Consider the following 18,837-nt stretch of genomic DNA (forward strand, 5'->3'; position numbering starts at 1 on the left):
TAAATTCTGGCCTTCTGACTCATAGAAAAGTTTTTTTAACATAATACTCTATTTTATTGTTTATTATCATTAGTGCTACTATTATTTTCAAGGACATGAAAAATAGAAGTGATTTATTCATTAACACAGGTGAATTTGTATTTTTTCTCATTCTTGAAGAGTATGTTATATTAGTTGCCTTTTAGTCTCATCAATCTATTATTTCCTTTGACAGTAAAAGAAAAGTCAGAAAATCTGAGCATTTTCTGTTGGCAGTAATCAGATGAAACCTGTATATACAAAGTGGAATGAAAAACTGTTTGATGAGCTAGACCTGAGGCAGGAGGACAGGCCTCATATATTTCATTGCTTTATTTGTCATCCTTGGTCCTCCAATAACTATTCCCAATTTTGTTTTACATCATCTATTCCCCCAAAATATACTCCTTACACTTTTATATTTATAGGCCCTTCTTTCCTTTTCATTCCTTTTATGTCCCCCCCCCCTTTTTCTTCCCTCCTCAATTATTTTACAGAAGTGTTTATTGACTTTAGCCTTTGAAAGCTCTATGTATTTGAAAACAGCCATTCACCACCTTCTCTGGAGAAGCACCAATAAGTGCAAAACCATTATCACAAAACTGTTTCTCAAAGTTTTGTCACATCCCAGACAGTTTCATGAAGATATGCTGAAAGGATTTGTTTTGTTTGTTTCTGCTCTAGGGATCACTAAGGGCAACAGGCGATCTGGGAAAGGGATTGTAAATCATGGATTATTGTGAAACATCTTATTTGTTTCTAGGGTGTTTTGTCTTCTTTGGACCAAAACATTCAAAGTTCTGTTCAAAACTATTTTGTGATGTTCCCTGCTATTTCAGAAAAAAATAATGCATGTTTTCTTGCTTGCACACACTGCATTAAGTTGCAACAGATTTTGATTTAAAAAATTAAGAGTTTGTAGAACATTTGCAAGACAACATTTTCCAGAAGGCCGTTATGAAGTGGAAAGAAGGAACTACAATTAGTCTAGGTAGTTCCTGTAAATATTACTTCTCCTCTTAGGAAACTTTGTAGTGTTATGATAGGTTACTGGAGTTCTATTTGTATGATTTTTCTCTGACATTCTGGGCCTCTGGTCAGAAGTATAAGCAGTCCAGAGACTTAGTTTATCAGGGTACTTGTAGTGTTGGAAGATGTTTGGATTTATTTTGAATGGAAGATGACACTTGTGTTTTAAAAATCTTGACTGAGGATTCTGATGAAATCTATGCTGAGCATTGGTCCATGCATTATCAAATCTGGAGCTCAAGACTAAAAGCACAGTCTTTCCCTAAATTTTACTAAAACGTAGACATCAATCTCTTAAATGCAGGCCACTTTGTCGTGAGCCTGGAGAACACAATAGTGAAAACAAACAAACAAAAATGGTTCTTGACCTTAGGGAGGTTAGGTTGGGTAACACAGGTAAGAGAATTTTAAGAAGTCCTGATGGAGGGAGCTGAAGAAGAAGTCAGGTGGACAGAAAAAAGAGAAAAGTGGCATGGAATTCATGGAAGGACATATGATGAATAAATAATTTTTCAACTGTATCTACCTTTGATAAGGTGTTTTAAGAAGGTGAATATTAAGAGGAAGATATTGAAGTCAGTGAAATTAGGAAGACATATTTTTGTTTAGTGGAAATACAATTCTTTGTCTATGCTAGGACCCTATTAATAACAAAAACAGCTGTCCATAAGACATCACAATTTTCTGAAAGATAGTTTAGTACAGATTATTTTTTCTGAATTTACAGATAATTTTTTCTGAATTCCCTTGATGTTTATCCACGAATACATATTTTATCCTATACTATCTTGCACTTTTATCATTCATTGAACAAAACACCTTTACTGATTGATTGATAAAAACAAAATAAATACCCATTTCTAACCATTTGGCACAAGTATCTTCTGACAATGTAAATTTCATAAATATGTACCGAGGACTTCTTACCTATGTCCCATAAACAAAGCATGATGCAAACACTGAGAGGAAGATACAGATGTGTATATTAACATGTGTGAAAAGTAAATAAGGATTCAAGCCAATAATAGTATGTATCCATTCAATAGAGCTCTTATTATACTCACTGGTTCTTTCATTCACTAGTCTAATTATTCATTCCATGTATACCTATTGAGATGACCCCTGGCTTCCCTTCCATACTTAAGAATCTCTGATTGTATAATTTGATGACTTCAAATCCATGCTCTGGCCTAGGTTTCCCTTGATTATTTTTCTTTCTTTGTGATATAAGTTATCCAAACAGCCTTACAAAAAGAAGTCAGAGAACAAATTTTCTCTTTGTATATCTCCTAAAACTCCTGGCAACATGCTGTGAGAGCAAGTAATTTTCTCCCATAACTACTTGCTAAATGAGATAAATATGCATATGTACATAAACATACACACAAACAGATATCCATAACTACATGCATCCTCTAAATGAAGGGTCAGCATCTCAGCAATGTTTTATGTTTTGTTCTAGATTCAGTTCCTTAACCCAAGAAGTCTCTTGCTAACATATGGAGTGAAGTATCATCCAGGGCATTTTGACACGCACAATTTAATATAGCTGTTTTAAAGCAACCATTTTTATTCAGGGGATTATTTGCAAAGCTCTTTTTTTTGGCTCCATCAAAATGTAAATTCACTCTTCTGTATCTCTTTGTTTTTATTTACTAAAGAGAACACATAATGAAATCTCTGATTATGAATCCATTTTTGATCCCAGCTCCAACACAATTCCCATCCCTGAAACAAGGTGAGCAGAGGAATTTCACTTTTCTCATTGTGCATTCATTTCTCTTGTGCCTTTGCCCATTTCTTGCCTATTTAAAATTCTCCATACTTCTGGGCCAAGTTACAGAAGAAACTGGTCTGATTGATCTATTGAATTACCTTTAACCCTGCTGGTTAGGGACATTTATGCCTGAACACAGTATGGTTTATCATGCAGAATCTGGTCCAGTTACCTTTGAATCACAAGGGCGTCTGATTCTGATTCAATTGGTAAAAATTTCTGCTTGAAGAACACTTCAATATTTATTTCACAAGCACTGGTCTGTGGATAAGGTGGGTTCATAAAGAAAGAGATTTGGGGCATAGCTTGGCTGACCATAGGTGCTAATCTGCCTGAGACCTTTCCAGTTTGCTTCTGCTGTTCTGCTGCAGATACTCTATTCTTTATCTCATTGGCTGTCATCTTCTTACATGTATAGTTTCAAGGATGCTCCTGTCTTAACATGATCCATGAAAACAAACATAAACACAATCATTGCCTTCCAGCAGGGAGGCAATTCAAAGACATCTCCGTTTACTTTATCCACAGGGAATATCACAGGCTCCTTTAAATGCTGTTTGTCTTGGAATCCACACTCTCCATATGTTTTATGTTTATCTTCTAATTCCATGATAATCTCACCCAGATGTTACCAGATCATCTATAAGTTATGGATTCCATAGCAAATTTAGTTACCAACACATTTTTTGTGTAAAAAAGAGGGAATTATTAGAAGACATATGAACAACAGCAATAATATCTGGACACAGATTAAAGCAACAGTCCTCATTTATACTGCATATTACAGCGCCTTAGCAGGTATTTTTTTGTTTTTTTCCCCAAGACATATTCCATAGTCTTTGGTCTTTGTCCAGTACTCTTAGTCCAATGCTGTGAGACAAATGCTTGGTCATTAGGAATCCAAGGCCTGGGTGGTAAAGTCCGTGAATGTGGTGGGAGAAGTTTGTTAATTTTCATCATTGATCCTGGGTATATAAGAAGCTTCACAAGGAATTCCTGAAATTCTAATTTACCTGGTACTAATTAATTTCCTTCCTAATATTTCTGCATAGCACCATACACATGTTTTCACCTGTTTCATGAAATTAAGGAGTTTTGCGATGATTAACATGAAGTTTCAATTTCCAATTTTATCAAACACTTGTCTTTGCCATGAGTTGAATTATCCTTCCTTTGGCTTTTATTAATATAGAGGAACAGAAATCAAAGATTTTGAGAGTTACCTTTTAAGAATAATCATGAGAGATTCAAGCCTCCAAAACATGGTCTCAGGTTCAAGTGTTGTTACAGGGAAAACACAGTCGCAAATATTAGATGATGTCTTTCTTCAGAGCTCAGACCACATCTTGTAAGACAAGCTCATCTGGGAGGAAGTGCCCATCTTCTCATTATAGAAGTCTCTAGTAGCCTTTATTTTCTTTTGCTGTTTTAATTTTATAATTATAGTACCTATATATGATACAATTATAATACCTATATAGGCTACAATATTAGTGAAACCCATTTGAATCAAGCCACTTTACTTCTGGAGTAAATATTGTTGATATTGCCAATCTCAATCCTCATTTTCTATTCTACTTTCTCAAAAGAATCGCACTTTTCTTCAGCTATATGCCCCTCATAGAAGATAACATTGTTCCAAGCTCTTTAAGCATTTTAATTCCAGTACATTTTAAAACCAGTGAGCATATGACCTAATAGGTAGATCAGTTGAGGAGCTTCTGAGGAAAATAAATTCTCATTCTTAAAAAGAGAGACAAGAAACATATGAGGTTTTCTTCTACTAGATGTTATTTTGTTATCTTGGGATATATGTAACTTCGGCAGTCATTTGAAATGTAAAGGAGGTTGCTGGCTTTACTTAGAGGAAAATGATGAGGGTGAACCAGCAGACCTATCCAGCAAATACACTGCCCTACTGGGGAGGTACCCAAGATGTGGGCAAACACAGAGGAAGAAATAACTAACTGTCCTTGGGGAGTTATGAAATGCTCCAGAAAAGGTGAGTTTTTTTTAAAATAAGAATTGATAGATAAATAGAAGTACATCAAGGACAAGTATGGCAGGAAGAGGTAATCCAGGTAGGAGGGATAGAATATGCAGAGGCACAAAGGCTTAAAGGACCATGTTATTTTATAGGAAAATTTTCTGTGGATTATTTAGAGGAGGGAGTTGGGAAATGAAACTAGAAAAATTGATCAAGGCCAGATACTAGGTGTCATTTTATGAGTTGCTTTAAGGAGTATGAAATTCAAATGCAACCGATGAGGAGCAGCTAAAAATGCTTTACGATTACATGTCAAATTCACTTTTAGAAAGATTTTTGAGAGAATGCAAAGGAAATTGTAGATTTAGGAAGCAGGGAAAACCATCAGCAAGCAGGGAAAGTAGTAAAATAAGTGAGAGAAGTGACAGGGCTAATAAAATATATTGGTCTCACTTAATTTACTGACCATTTCCTTTTCAGGGAATTTCATATTCTTCAGCTGACCCAATATAAGGTGGATTTGAAACATGACTTTATTCCACCAATTTCTATGGCAAGTCTTTTCATAAAAATTTCACAAATATTTTGTGTTTTCAGCCAAAGACATCTAACAACTCTAATTTTTGATGTCCTTTCCTCAGTCTTAAAGAACAGTATCAATTGTCTTCATGCTGTTTTCTCTCTTTCCTAAATTACATTGAAAACTTCTGCCAAAAGCATAGAACCATAATTTTAAAAAAGTCAGTCATCCCACCTGTTGCAGAAGTGTTACCATCCCTGAAGACTGCTAAAGCATTTCTCTCCCTCTCCAGCAGTCAAGGTTGCTTCTAAATTCCCCCAATAGAGGGGGGAGATTTAGAGTTGGTGGATGGAAAGGACTTCTCATCACATCAGTATTTCTTTCGAGTTTGGTATAACCTAGTTTTTTAGACTCTCAAAATATTCATCATATCTTCTCTTTCCTGAAACTTGCATGAAATCTGCTTTCTACCTAGACTAACCCAGTAGGTGTTGATGAACAGTGTCATATTAGTCTCAGGGGGGAGGAACCCTGAACCGGGACCCCAGCATTGGAAAATACCTTTCTGACCCTTCTCTAGCCTGTGCCTCTGCACAGTGGGAGGCATCCATGAAACTGTGTGTATGTGCTCACTTGGAGCCCCAATTTCTCTTCTAGACCACGCATCAAGTACGTGGGACCTTGGAATTCTCTGCCCAAACCACCCCAGCTCTCTTCTAAGGATTGTGTAGATCTCTTCCCAAGCTTTGCCTTTGAGGAAGTAGCCAGTGTACTCATCCCTAGGGCCAAGGGACAGCCAAAGGGAGACTATTTGCAACAGGTGTAAATGGAGTTTGATATATAGTCTTGAGTGTCCACACATGTGTATAAATGCATTGCTGGACAGAACCAGTGATGGGAAGAAAATGGGATGGTCAGCTCTCCCCACACTGTCATGTTTCTGGCCCACAACACTGGAGAACCAAAGAATTCTAAATCCAAATGGGCCATTCCAGGTTGTTATGAAGATATATTTTTCAAAGTAGGAGGATCAAATATAATTTAACAGTTTTTGGCTTGATTTATGAAAATTTAAACATTTAAACATGTATTTTGCAGGTCTCCATTTGTATTCTTGCCCCAGGAACTACACATGTTAGGAAGAACAGATGATGTGATAGATCCTAGGTAGTTTTCTTGTTTTAGACATTCCTCTATAGCCAGTTCTTATCCCTAAAATCCCACCATCATTTCTCCTTGCTCAAATGTGAGTTCATCTGAAGGTTTCACTTCTGTGGGATTGGCATTTCCAAATTCTCTCCAGATGGTGGGTTTGGAGAACAGATTTTAATAAGTGAAAATTCTATGAAAACAAACAATAATTATATGGGTCTGAGAAAAAGTAAGGGGAAACTGTAGAGAAAATAATGGTTCTCCAAAGCTTGTCAAGTTCAATTTCCCTGACCATTGGATCCCATGTGCATTTTGCCACATTCTTCTGAGGACCTGGTCCAAAGCTAGGGCTTTTCTTGGATTCACAGTGAGGTGAAACAGATGGTACAAGAAGTACTGCAGTCAATGCATCTTTGCACTGTCAGGTATCATGGCCTTAGAAACATAGCTCTCTGCCTCCCATTTCCTCTTCTCTAGGGTGCAGGTAGTATTTCCTGAAAACCTCACTCATAAAGTATTTTCTGATTGGTTTGATCTGTTTTTTGTTTGTTTGTTTTTATGAAACTCAGATAAGAATGAATTTAAAAGGTTCTTTGAACGAAAATGTGCATGAGTAGTCAATTAACATTCTTGTGTGCCTGTCTTGGACTTGCTTTTCTCACTATTGTAATGTTTGTGTGTGTGTGTGTGTATTTCTTTTGTGAGACAACCTTGGAATTCTAATGATGGCAAAGAGAATGAACACTACAAACCAGTAGATGGCAGTTGCTGTAATTACCATGGATTGACTCAAGAAGGGGGCCTCAGGCCCACTACCACCATTCCCAAGGGGATTCTTCACAGAAACAGGAGTTAAAAAACTCATCAAAAGCCAAATCCTTGATCATACTTCTCTGACAAGCTGGAGGTTGCATAGAGCTCCACGGTGATGGATGGTTTCAAGGCCACAGTGGAGTTTGGGGGTAGAATGTCTCTCTGAGATGATTGGAAGATAAGGGTTGTTACCCATGAAGTGCTGCATTTTGTCTAATTTAAAATGATTTTGAAATCAGATAATATTACAAATAATGCTTATACTAAATACCACAGTTGAATGCTTATTCTGTATGTTATATTAGGTAGCATATATTGAGGGCTTACCATGTGCCAGGCATGTATTAAACAAAGCATTATCTTGTTTTAACCTCATAACAATACTAAGAATTAGGTAAAATTTCTGTTCTCATATATCAGTAAGAATTAGGCAGGAAAACAGAGTCCAAGAGAGATTTTGATGTGGAGAGACAAAATGGATTTAGAAGTAATGCCTACATGAGGAATAAGTAGCTGGGGATGATGTTAGCAAAGATGTCAGCAAAGCAAACTGCCAAAGCCAAAGTGCGCTGTTTCAATTGCAACCAAGAATCATTTCTAAGTGAAAAAATAACAGCAACAACAACTAAAACAACAGAACAGTGAATACTTAACCTGTGCTAAGCCAAAGCCTAAGGCCTTCACAGGAGGTCAAAATATGAAGTAAAAACAATTCAAACTTCTTATGTGAGAGGCAGATGTTCAAATACAAATTCTAACATGGTATAGTAAGTGCCCAAAAGGGGGATGCACAGTCTCAAGAGGAGAGACCAAATAACTCAGCACATGGGGATGGGAGTGGCCTCACAGGAGAGGTGACAATGGGTCTAGATTCTGAGGGGTGCATAGGATAATGGCTACATGCCATTACAGAAATTATTGATGGGATAAGCCACAATTTAAAAAAAAAAGAGCTTTTACAATATCTAGCTAAAACAGGAGAGAAAACTTATACTAGTAAATGAGTCAACAAAAATTAAATTGTTCTTACATATCATACTTTTTAATAGAAAAATATTTAGTTTTCAATCTATCACCTATGGTATTTTATGAGTCAAACCCTCTCACAATTAAAACAAAATTTAAGAATAAGAAGCAGAGGAAGCTTGATTTTGGTTTTCTCCAACTACCCCTTTAAATGACTTTCTTGCTCTTCACAACCTTCTTCCCTCAGATTATACAACCCCAAGCAAGGTGATACCATTCCCAGATAAATGCATTCTGCCAAGCACTGAATAATATTCAGTATTTTTCCCTAGGTGAAATCTCTGATATCAGAACAAGTGACGGGAAAGAAAAAAGTTGAGGTGTTGCTTGTTACCATTCAGATCTCAACAGTCAGGGAAGCTGTGTACACCCTGAAAGGACAAATGAGGCCAAAAAAACATCCGCAAATAGCCAGAAGTTTAGAAGTCCCATAATATTAATTAAGGAAGCGGTAAAGCGCTACCCAAATAGAGGAACAGAGAAATCAAGCAGAGAGAGAAGCAACAATGCTGCTGATTATTTTGCTCTAATATAAATCATTCTGTTGGGGACTTTGTTGGTATTGCTGTCTTCAGTGTGTGTACTATGCTGGGAACCTCTGGTAGCATTTGATTAGAAAGGTACAGTTGTCAGTGCATTTCTACTCTTTAGAAATGTGAAGTGATGAAATATCAAAGTCAATATTTTTGCCAATCTTCCCTGCCCTTTGCAATCTCGCATCTCTCCAGGGGCCTGAAATCTGCCGATACTGGAGCAGATCCACGTGTGACTGCCCACAAAGCCTCTCCAAGGAGAGGCTGAGTGTTTGATTCCACATTGGGCAGACAAACATGCTCTCCTGTGTTCTCCCCAGTGAGTGTGGGAGACTCCAAAGACAGGCGCAGTGATAGAGCAAAAGGTTCTGTGGCAACAAAGCCAAAGGTTCTGTTGTGATTGTGATTTTATTTATCTATTTTGTTTTGTTTTTCTTTTTCTACCTTTATCTTCCCTTTTAAGAAAGTTGAATACAAAATGAATATCTTTTTAAGAAAATGATGAAAGAAATATTTACTACTTGAAGCATTGTTGCAGAGGAAATTCTGCAAAATTCAGTGGAGTAAAATTCGTCCCTGCAGATATCACTTTCAGTAGCGTTTTGTTCCCTTCATTTTTATCTAAGTATTTATACCAAAGTCTGTTTATCCTATAAGTGACTTTTGGCCAGATATACTCTCAGAAAATTTTGAGTTCTCTTTTATTGGTTTTCTTTCTCTTTATTTTTCCGCTGTTGCTATTCCCTCAATGTTTACTTTGGTTTTATGTATTTGTAATATTAACCATTCACTAAAATGTCATGGTCTTTACTGTTTTCCACACTCTGGGCTCTTTGCATGATCTGGAAGGAGATTGGAGCTAAGATGTAGAACTCTGGATGTCTGAAGTAGCAGAGGCAGACTTTGAGTCTAGACTTGTTAATGATATATAAACTACACAATTATCACTCAGAAGGTCCATTAATTGTACCCACTCCCAGGACACATCCCTGGGACTCTGGTCCTGCATGCCTATCTGAGGATTCAGGAATCTGAATTTTAACATGCACCCTAAGTAATTCTGATGTAGGTGATACATACATCAAGAATGCTGTTCTAGAGTATAATGCTCAAATTCATTAGTGAGTCATCCAAGGTCCTTCATAATTGGCTGTTGAATGAAAGGTTAGTTCTCAAAATTTCAAAGTATACCAAAGAGGTTCAAAGCTATTCTTCTACCCTCTCTTTCTCCCTATGCCCTCCTTACTTTTCTCAACTTATTTTATTATATCACAAGGTGTGGTGTTTAGAACCCATGTCTTAGTGTCAAACATTCTTTGGAATCTGAAATCCTCTCCAGCTTCACAACTTTAGTTTCATCACCTTATGGAAGCCAACTTACACTTCTGCAGTTTCTTCATTTGTAAAATAGGGTTAATTAAGGTTGTCATATGAATTCAGTGCAAGGTCCATGGAAATGTAACCTAAGAGGTCACATATGACCTCACACTTGGAAGGGCCCACACCTAGTTTAATGCTCTACTTTTGCAATCTTGAAATTCTTAATGATTTTTGAACAAGGGAATCTGCATTTTAATTTTGCACTAGGCCTTGCAAGTTATGTAGCTGGTCCTGTATATATCAAAAGAGATAATTTGGGTATTGAACTGTCATTAGCACATATTTAGTTGTTCTTCTTCTTCTTACATGACTGCATATTCTAACTTGGATCTTGTTGAGGCTAGCCTTGATTAAAAATGTTGCTTTATGTATGTTCAAAGAAAGAAAATGCTGAGTAATGAACAATATTCAACCCAACTGCTCTCCAGTATTGCCCCAGAAGCATTTCTAACTTCTGTGAAGAGACTGGACACATCCAACTGTGGGTCAAGTTCTCCAGGACCCAGGGTTAAATCTGCTGACTAGTCTCTGCCTTCAGAATGGGTTTCTTGTACTAGTTTTTGCACTGAAAATTATTTATTTCTGCTTTGAGACTTTCAGAACATTTTATTCCCTTGATTCCTAAAATCAAAATAACTGTAAACTCTTCAACTCAAATTATCAAATATAAGATTATACCAATAATGAAGTAGGAAATTAAAAAAATTAAATTGTCAACTTTCTCTTGAAGATTAATTATTGACGTTTATAGCAACACTATAAGTTTTCTGGTCTAAAAAGTTGAACCTGAATCCAATAAATTCCCCACGTGTCACTGTTAGTTTACTTAACATATGTAGGGCATATGCATATGTTCCATAGCACTAAGAAGTCCTATGAAATAGATTTAAAAAGATGCAACAACCTAATGCAAATTATTGACCTAGTTTGGATCTTGATTCAAGCAAACCATTAAGACAATGTGATTGATAGACATATAGATCAACAAATCAGAATTGAGAGTCCCAAAGTAGGCCAATTCATATATGGTCAAATGATCTTTTACACAGCTGACAAAGTAATGCAATAAGTAGTGATGGCACTATTTAACAAATGGTACTGGAACATTTGGGTATCCATAAGGAAGAAATCAAACCTTGACCCTTATCTCACAAGACATGCAAAATTCAAATTAAAATGGATGAAAAGTATAAATGTAAAAGTTAAAAACTATAAAATTTCTGAAATAAAATGTAAGAGAAAATGACTGCAATTTTTGGATAAGTAAGTATTTCTTAGGATATAAAAACATGAACCATAAAAGAGAAAGTGAATAAATTGAACTTCCTCCAAATTAAATACTTCTGTTCTTTGAAAAACTCAATTATTAAAATAAAATAAAAAGCTGTAGAGTTGTGTCAGTAACACTCTTCCAACCCCAAAATAGGACAAATAAATCCATAAAAAAAATAGGCAAAAGATCAATAAGCACTAAGATCTCATCATCATTAGTCATCAGAGAAATACAAATTAAAACTACAATGAGATTCCATTATATAACCATTAGAATTGCTAAAATTAAAAAGAATCAGGGACTGGAGCAAATGAATCATTTACATTTGTAGGTAGGAATGTAAAATAGTACATAGGAAAATTAACAATTTTCCATAAAGGTAAGTATACATTTAGTATAAAGCCCAGTAATCTCATTCTTAGGTTATCTCCCTAAGAGAAATAAAAACATCTCCAAACAAAGACTTGTTCTCAAATGTTCATAGTAGTTTTATTTATAATAAGCCCCCAACTTAAATATCCATCAACATGTGAACACATAAATAAAATGTCGTACATCCACACAATGGAATGCTACTTAGCAATAACACAACAAACCACTGACATAAAACAACACGGCTGTATCTTTAAAGTTTAACATTGATTTTAAAAAGCCAGGTATGAATATGTATACATTACATGATTACATTAATATGAATTTCTATAAAATGCAAACTGAGTGCAATTATATCTGTATTTTCCTGGCACAGAGTGTTCAAGAAAGAGGAATGAATGAATTTGAAGTTACACAGGAAAATTTGGGGGTTGATGGAAATATTTTATTAATTGTGTTGCTAATTAAATACATGTGTACAGTTTTCAAAACTCACCAAAATGTACACTTAACATGAATGAAATTTTATTGTGCATACATTTCACCTCAATTTTAAATGGGATTTCCTGTGAATGAGGAGTATAATTCAAATTAATTGAATTAACTGTAACTCCATGTTTTTCAAAAAGCACACAGTGTGTCAATTCAATATTCTACTCAATGACTACATGATACCGACCTTAAGGAAAGTTCAGAGCCATTTATGAAGATAGTCAAGAACAGGGGTTTGGTAAGACTTAAAGCTAGGATATAGTACAATAAATTTGTCCTTGGAATTCAGGGGTGTGTGTATGTGTGTGTGTGTGTGTGTGTGTGTGTGTGTGTGTGTGTGCATGTGTGTGTGGTGTGTCTACTAGTCATATCAGAAATTGGGTAATGAAAAGGGGGTTATGGGAATTAAAAGCTAGAAAAAAGCTAGTGCTAGAAAAAGAAAATAACAAAAAATACAAGTATGCTCTTAATTTGGATTAAGAGCACAATTTGAAGTTGCCAATTTTACTCACTCTGTAGCCATTCAGATTGTATTACCAATGTTCAAATCAACTAATGAAATCAAAGCCTGGATGTTATATGACTTGGTGAATGAAAATTCTGTTTAGAGTAGTGGGTAATTTTGTAACTGTGGTTTATTGTTGGACAGCGCCAATATGAATGGAATGGCACATATTTTGAAACTCAGAATTTCTTGATGAGTTAAGGTAAAATAGAGTTATAGACAGCAGTAGGAGAAATGGGATCATCAACTTGCTTGTGTTTAGTTTTGCTGATGTACTCATACTCTTCTATTTAATTGATCTCTAACTAATATTTCTTAAAATGCACTCTGCACCACACCTGCAGAGAATCATGTGTATTAAAATTGTGATTTCTGAGATTCCTTCAAGCATACTCAACTGAGGTATTTTTAAGTTTTCTGTCTGAGAGTCAACAAGCACCCCAGGCATTGATTCACAGGTACCCCAAAGTTTGAAAACCCCAGTTTTGATTGTACCCATTTAAGTATTAAGGGAATTTTAAAGTTCTGCAGCCCATATTATAAAAGTTAAGTCCTAGTTTTGGTCATCTAATTCATCCAATTTCCTGTAAAGGAGGTGTGAAAAAGATGAAGGAACTCCATGAAGAATACCTGAGGGGTCCGTACAGTGAAGGAATGACATTATAATTGTTTAATATTGAGGCATAAAATGACCTCAAGAAAGGGGTAACTGAGAGTATTGTGGTTCTTAAAACTGCAAAACAATATGAATGGGAAACTAGAAACTTAATTTGTTCCTTATAAGCCAACTGAGGATGTACCTTATCCTGCATCTATATATAACACTGTATGTCATATAGGAACATATATATATCACATTTTAAATACAACATACTTATGTTCATTAAAACTAAAAAATAAAACTCGCCCAATGATTACTTAATGAACAGAACGATTAGTTAAATTCATTCCTGTTTCAGCCATTCCTCATTATATATTTACTGACTACTCTAAAACTCTGATATTAATATTGTACAAAATTTTAAGAAAGATGCCATAACCAATGGAGATTACACTTCATTGATGAGACCAGACTGGTATACATCTCTTAGAAAACAATAAAAGTTATATGTAAATGTCTATAGAACTCTATATAAATATAATACAAATAGAGAAGAAATGAGTAGAGTTCAAAATACTTGAGGAGAAATTTCCATAGAGAAGATAACAGAAAACCCATTCTTTAAGGTTGGGTAGGATTCAAAGAAAATATGCGTGATGGTTATTACCAGGAAAGCGACGATATAGGCAAGTCATGAAGGCAGGATACAGTACCTCTTCAGTGGGATTAGAAAGGTGAAGGGTGGTATTAAGTCAATGGGCCAGCAAAAAGGGGTTAAATAGGATATGGAATTTAACAGCCAAAAGTGTTATTTTGTGGTGGAGATAACACTGGTGATCAACAATCATCTGTGGAAGGAAGAACATCACCTTAAGGAGGAGATCCTTAAAGTATCAAGGCTGGAGCTTATCTTAGAAAAATGAGAAATCTGTGTGAGTAGGAAAACCCCTCAAAACTGTAGGACAAACCAAACAGACACTGAAAGAAACCAAAGCCTGGAGATATGGGCAGGGTCTCTACTATAAGGTGTCCCAGGTGTCACATTGAAGATTCTCCATTTGTCTGGAAAGTCAGAAGACGTCCTGAAGGTTTTTCATCAGAAACTAAATACAATAGATTTGTATTATGTAAAGCCCAATCTTGTTATAGTGTGGGAAGTAAATTAGAAGCCCAAGTAGAGGTAGCTGGGCCAGTTGGAAAAGTGATGTGTCATTGTAATTCATGTAAGAAATAGCAGTAGCTTCTCTAAGGTGGTAGTAAATAGAAAGTTGGGGGGATATAGGAATGGGAGAGGGAGCAGTGGGAAACAGCAGTGGAAATGAGTAGCATTTATTGTCATCCACCTGCACCTCACCCAGTGAGACTCTCACATAATCCCCATTCCTCCCACTTTTGGTAGCAGAGTATAGGCAACTAAATAAGTAGATGTTCCCCTTTCCTTCTTAATTTATTGTACTATTAATTCCCATGTGTATGCTTAAATATGTATGTGTGAATGTGCGTGTGTGTACACGTGAGAAAGGGAGAGAGAGAGAGACAGAGAGAGAGGAGAGAGAGGTGGAGTGGGGGTGGGGATGCCTGCTCGAAACACAGGAGTGTTTTCTCAAACTGGTGTAACATCTTCTTGGCTAAACGGAGATGCCTGTCATCCTTCATTAATAAAAATTAACTGTAAATCTCCTTGCCTCCCGCAGGAGGGCCTTTTAAACGTTCCATCAGGGGCTTGCAGAGGACATTTGGCAATGAGTCAATCAAGAAACAGCATGAACTGGAAGCAAAATCTTCAAAGATTTTTAAAAAATTTTATATTTATATATATTTAAAGTGTTAAAATATATAAAGTATATATTTATATACTTTGTTGTCTATCTGCCAGTCCTAAGCAGGCTTCATCTGAATTTGTTTTCATGGTCTTTCCACAGACAGTCTCTTTACCCACCCTCCCATCACTACATCCTTATTCTTCCCTCACCACCCCTACACACCTACCCCCTGCTGTCCTCCTGGTGCTGGAGACCTGTGCAATATCATTTTCCGCATAATAAAATTTGGAGTGACATTAATATAAGTGTAATTTTATAGAAGGGAATGGGCCTGGCTGATAGTTTCTACCTGCTGTGTTTTGATGATAGACATCAGGATGTCACCATCTGTGTAATGAAATTTCACCTCCGTAATGGTTCAGATTATCAAACATTCTTCCAAGCTGGCTCTGGGAATCTACTTATTTATTTATTTACATATTTATTTATCTGTGAACAGCACTGGAGGCCTGTTTATCATAGAAGTTATGGGTGAAGAGAGTTTTAAGTGCATTAAGCAAAGTAAAGGAGAAGAGAATCTAAACCTTTGCTATTGTCCCATAGATACATTGATCATGAAGTCACTCTTTATAGTCCTAGACAAAAGGTTTTATTTTTATATATATAATGCTCCCATTGCTCTCTAACTGGAACATATCAAATTGATGGGTTAATGTCAAGTAGGTATAAAATTAAGGAACGAAAAATGCATGGGGTGTTTTTAATATAGATATTTATATACCATCTCATTTAATTTCCAAGCAGTGCTGTCAGGATGCAGTGAGTTAACATATAGCTTCAATAGACACATATAGGTCAAAATATGTAATACTCACCAAAACAGTGAGTGCTATTACCCTTCAAAGCAAAAAGTGAGACTCAGAGAAGATAATTAACTTGTCAAGATGACCCAGGAATGAAACATGTTTTAACTCAGATCTGTTTGTCTCACAAATACATGCACTTTTCATTTCCAAGTTTCTTCCCAGGCATTGAGGCCAAATTGGGACAGGTGAGTGGGATTCAGTAGAGAGAATCTCAGATATGTCCAACTGCCCCAATATGATTCAATATATTCAAGTTGTGATATTGACTATCTGCATCTCTATTTGCAAGCAATGAACTAGAATTTGTTTGCTTTCTATTTCCTTGATGTGTAGCTGAGAAAAATGTCATTAAGAAGATAAAGAAGATAAGAGAGAGAATAAATATTGATTTATAATCATATCAGGTAGATAGCAAACTGCTTATTCCATTATATTATAAATCCATTTTTGTATGAATACTTAAAACTACATTTCAGATTATACCCAGATGTCTAGATTTTTTGCAGTTCTGAATTCTGAATCAATTTCTGAATATTATAGCTGATTATATCTTCTACCTTCTTTTTTAAAAAATGCCAGTAGCATTATTTCATGATTATTCAGTGTCTTAGTTTTCTATTTTTAACCTGAAAAACTTCAGAGATTCAAAACTTTGCCTCAATGTTTTAAATCAGTGTGGATGCTTTAACTTTGAGGTGTGCCACAAATGGTAAATAATAATAATAATTCAATCACAAAATATTTAAATCATTTACCTCTGTTGTAAATGCATTTTTATAATTTTTACTCATTTGCAATTCTCATATGATTTCTTGAGTAAGAAAGAAAGGAATGGAGTTAGTATTGTTTGCCACATAAAATCCAAAGCCTCTTACTTATGTGATGGTCTATAGGAGTGCAGAACCCACATGAAAATCAATTATAAAGTCCTGGCAAAAACCTGGAAATCGTGGGTGTACTTTATTAAGTGCAACTGGCATTTGAGTCCCTCTTTTATTATGTCAATTGTTTTTACCCTGTCTCTCATCCATTCTGCATAGTTTCCCTTTTTGTGATGACTTGGTTTATATCCCACCCTGTGTACTTGTCTGACACCCCCAGTTTTATTGAAAACCCTCCTAAGTGATGGGCTACTTTTACCTGTCTTTAAGTCTACTGGGATATCTAGCACAGTGCATTGGACAATCAGGGATTCTGTTTATTTGCATTCAATCACCTCTTTTAACTAGTTTTAAAACTAAGAGAGGTACGTTGGTTTATATATTTTGGCAGTACACTTTCAGTAGAACTCAAATTTTCTGCCTCTAGTCTATCTAGTGGACCTTCTAAGTGTTCTTATTGTCTCCTGTCATTTCTGGTTCTCAGATTCTCCTGCATGGAGCCTTAAACCTTTCTTCATTACCTCAGTCAGGAGTCTCTGTGGCTAGAGATTGAAGAGCTCATCCTTGATCACCATCTTATGTGAGCTGAGGAAAGAATCAAAATACTTAATACCTGGACAGATGGCCCAAGAGTCATTGGCGTGTGAAACCAGCAATGTTTTGTTGGTGGTGAGCACATGCTTATTCACTTTGGAATAAACAAACCCAGTGGTATAGGTTTGTTTATCAATAGGGGGTAAGGATAGAGGTGGGGAATAAGTGTATATTCTTGACATCTTCCATCTGGGTCTTGGGGGAAAAAAAACCCTGCTATCTCAAAATTGGAATATTTCTTTTAAAATAAGCTTTACACAGTCCTAAAAATTTTGCATGGACCAGAGGCCAGAGCTTGGAATACTGTCTCTGAATTAATAAGAGAACTCTAATGAGAGCCCTTTTGTCTATATCTGGGTACACCTATAGCCTCCAAAATACCACATTACACTATTTTATTTACACTCCTTTCCAAATCGCACCTGACTCCATTCAGTTTGATATAAACATTAGATGGTAGATGATGGACATATATTTGAGTGTCATTGACCTCAAAAGAAATAAGCTTGTCCTAGTAAAGACTTGCTGGCAGAAGTCCAAACCTTACCTACCAAACTGTGTCTTACTTTCCAATTCCCTCAGAGCCCCTCACATTTTCCCTTTTGGGAATATGCCATTTTCCAACACTTATCAAGATAAATTATTCACCGATGCTTCACCACAAAAAAGACTGTCGCATTCACTGAACTTCTAATCTGAAAATTCAAGTTCAAACACTCATACACACACACACACACACACACAAACATACACACCACATGCATATAGAGTCTATGCTTTATCTTTCTATTTACTTTTCACTGAGTCTTCCTCCAGTGTTTAAAACTTCTTCAGCTGCTTTGATGTTTGCTCTTTCTTTAGAGGTTAGAGGTGGAAAGATGAACAGTTCAAATGAAGTCTGTTTTCCTTATACTGGGTCTGGAGTCACAGCAGCAAAAGAATACCAGGTTAGGGTTGAGCTTCGGTGAACTGGAGTTCTGGGTGTATAAACTAAGGTTAGGGAATTTTCCATCACTAAATATTATGAATAAGTGTGAACAAGGAGCCAAGGTAACTCAGTAAGTTAGGAGGAACTGGAACTGTCAGTGGCCATAAACTTTTGATCAGATAGCTTCTAAGGAGGAAGAGGGCCTTGTGTTTTAGAATAAACAAGAAGCCAGAAATCCAGGTCCTATCTTATTACAATAAAAGTGAGGTAAAGAGGTCAGATCCGGGGCCCATTAACTTGCTGTGAACTTAGAAACAAGGGTTGATT

The sequence above is a fragment of the Balaenoptera borealis genome, assembly GCF_965194805.1.
Source record: "Balaenoptera borealis genome assembly, chromosome: 14".
In the NCBI taxonomy this organism is placed as follows: Eukaryota; Metazoa; Chordata; class Mammalia; order Artiodactyla; family Balaenopteridae; genus Balaenoptera; species Balaenoptera borealis.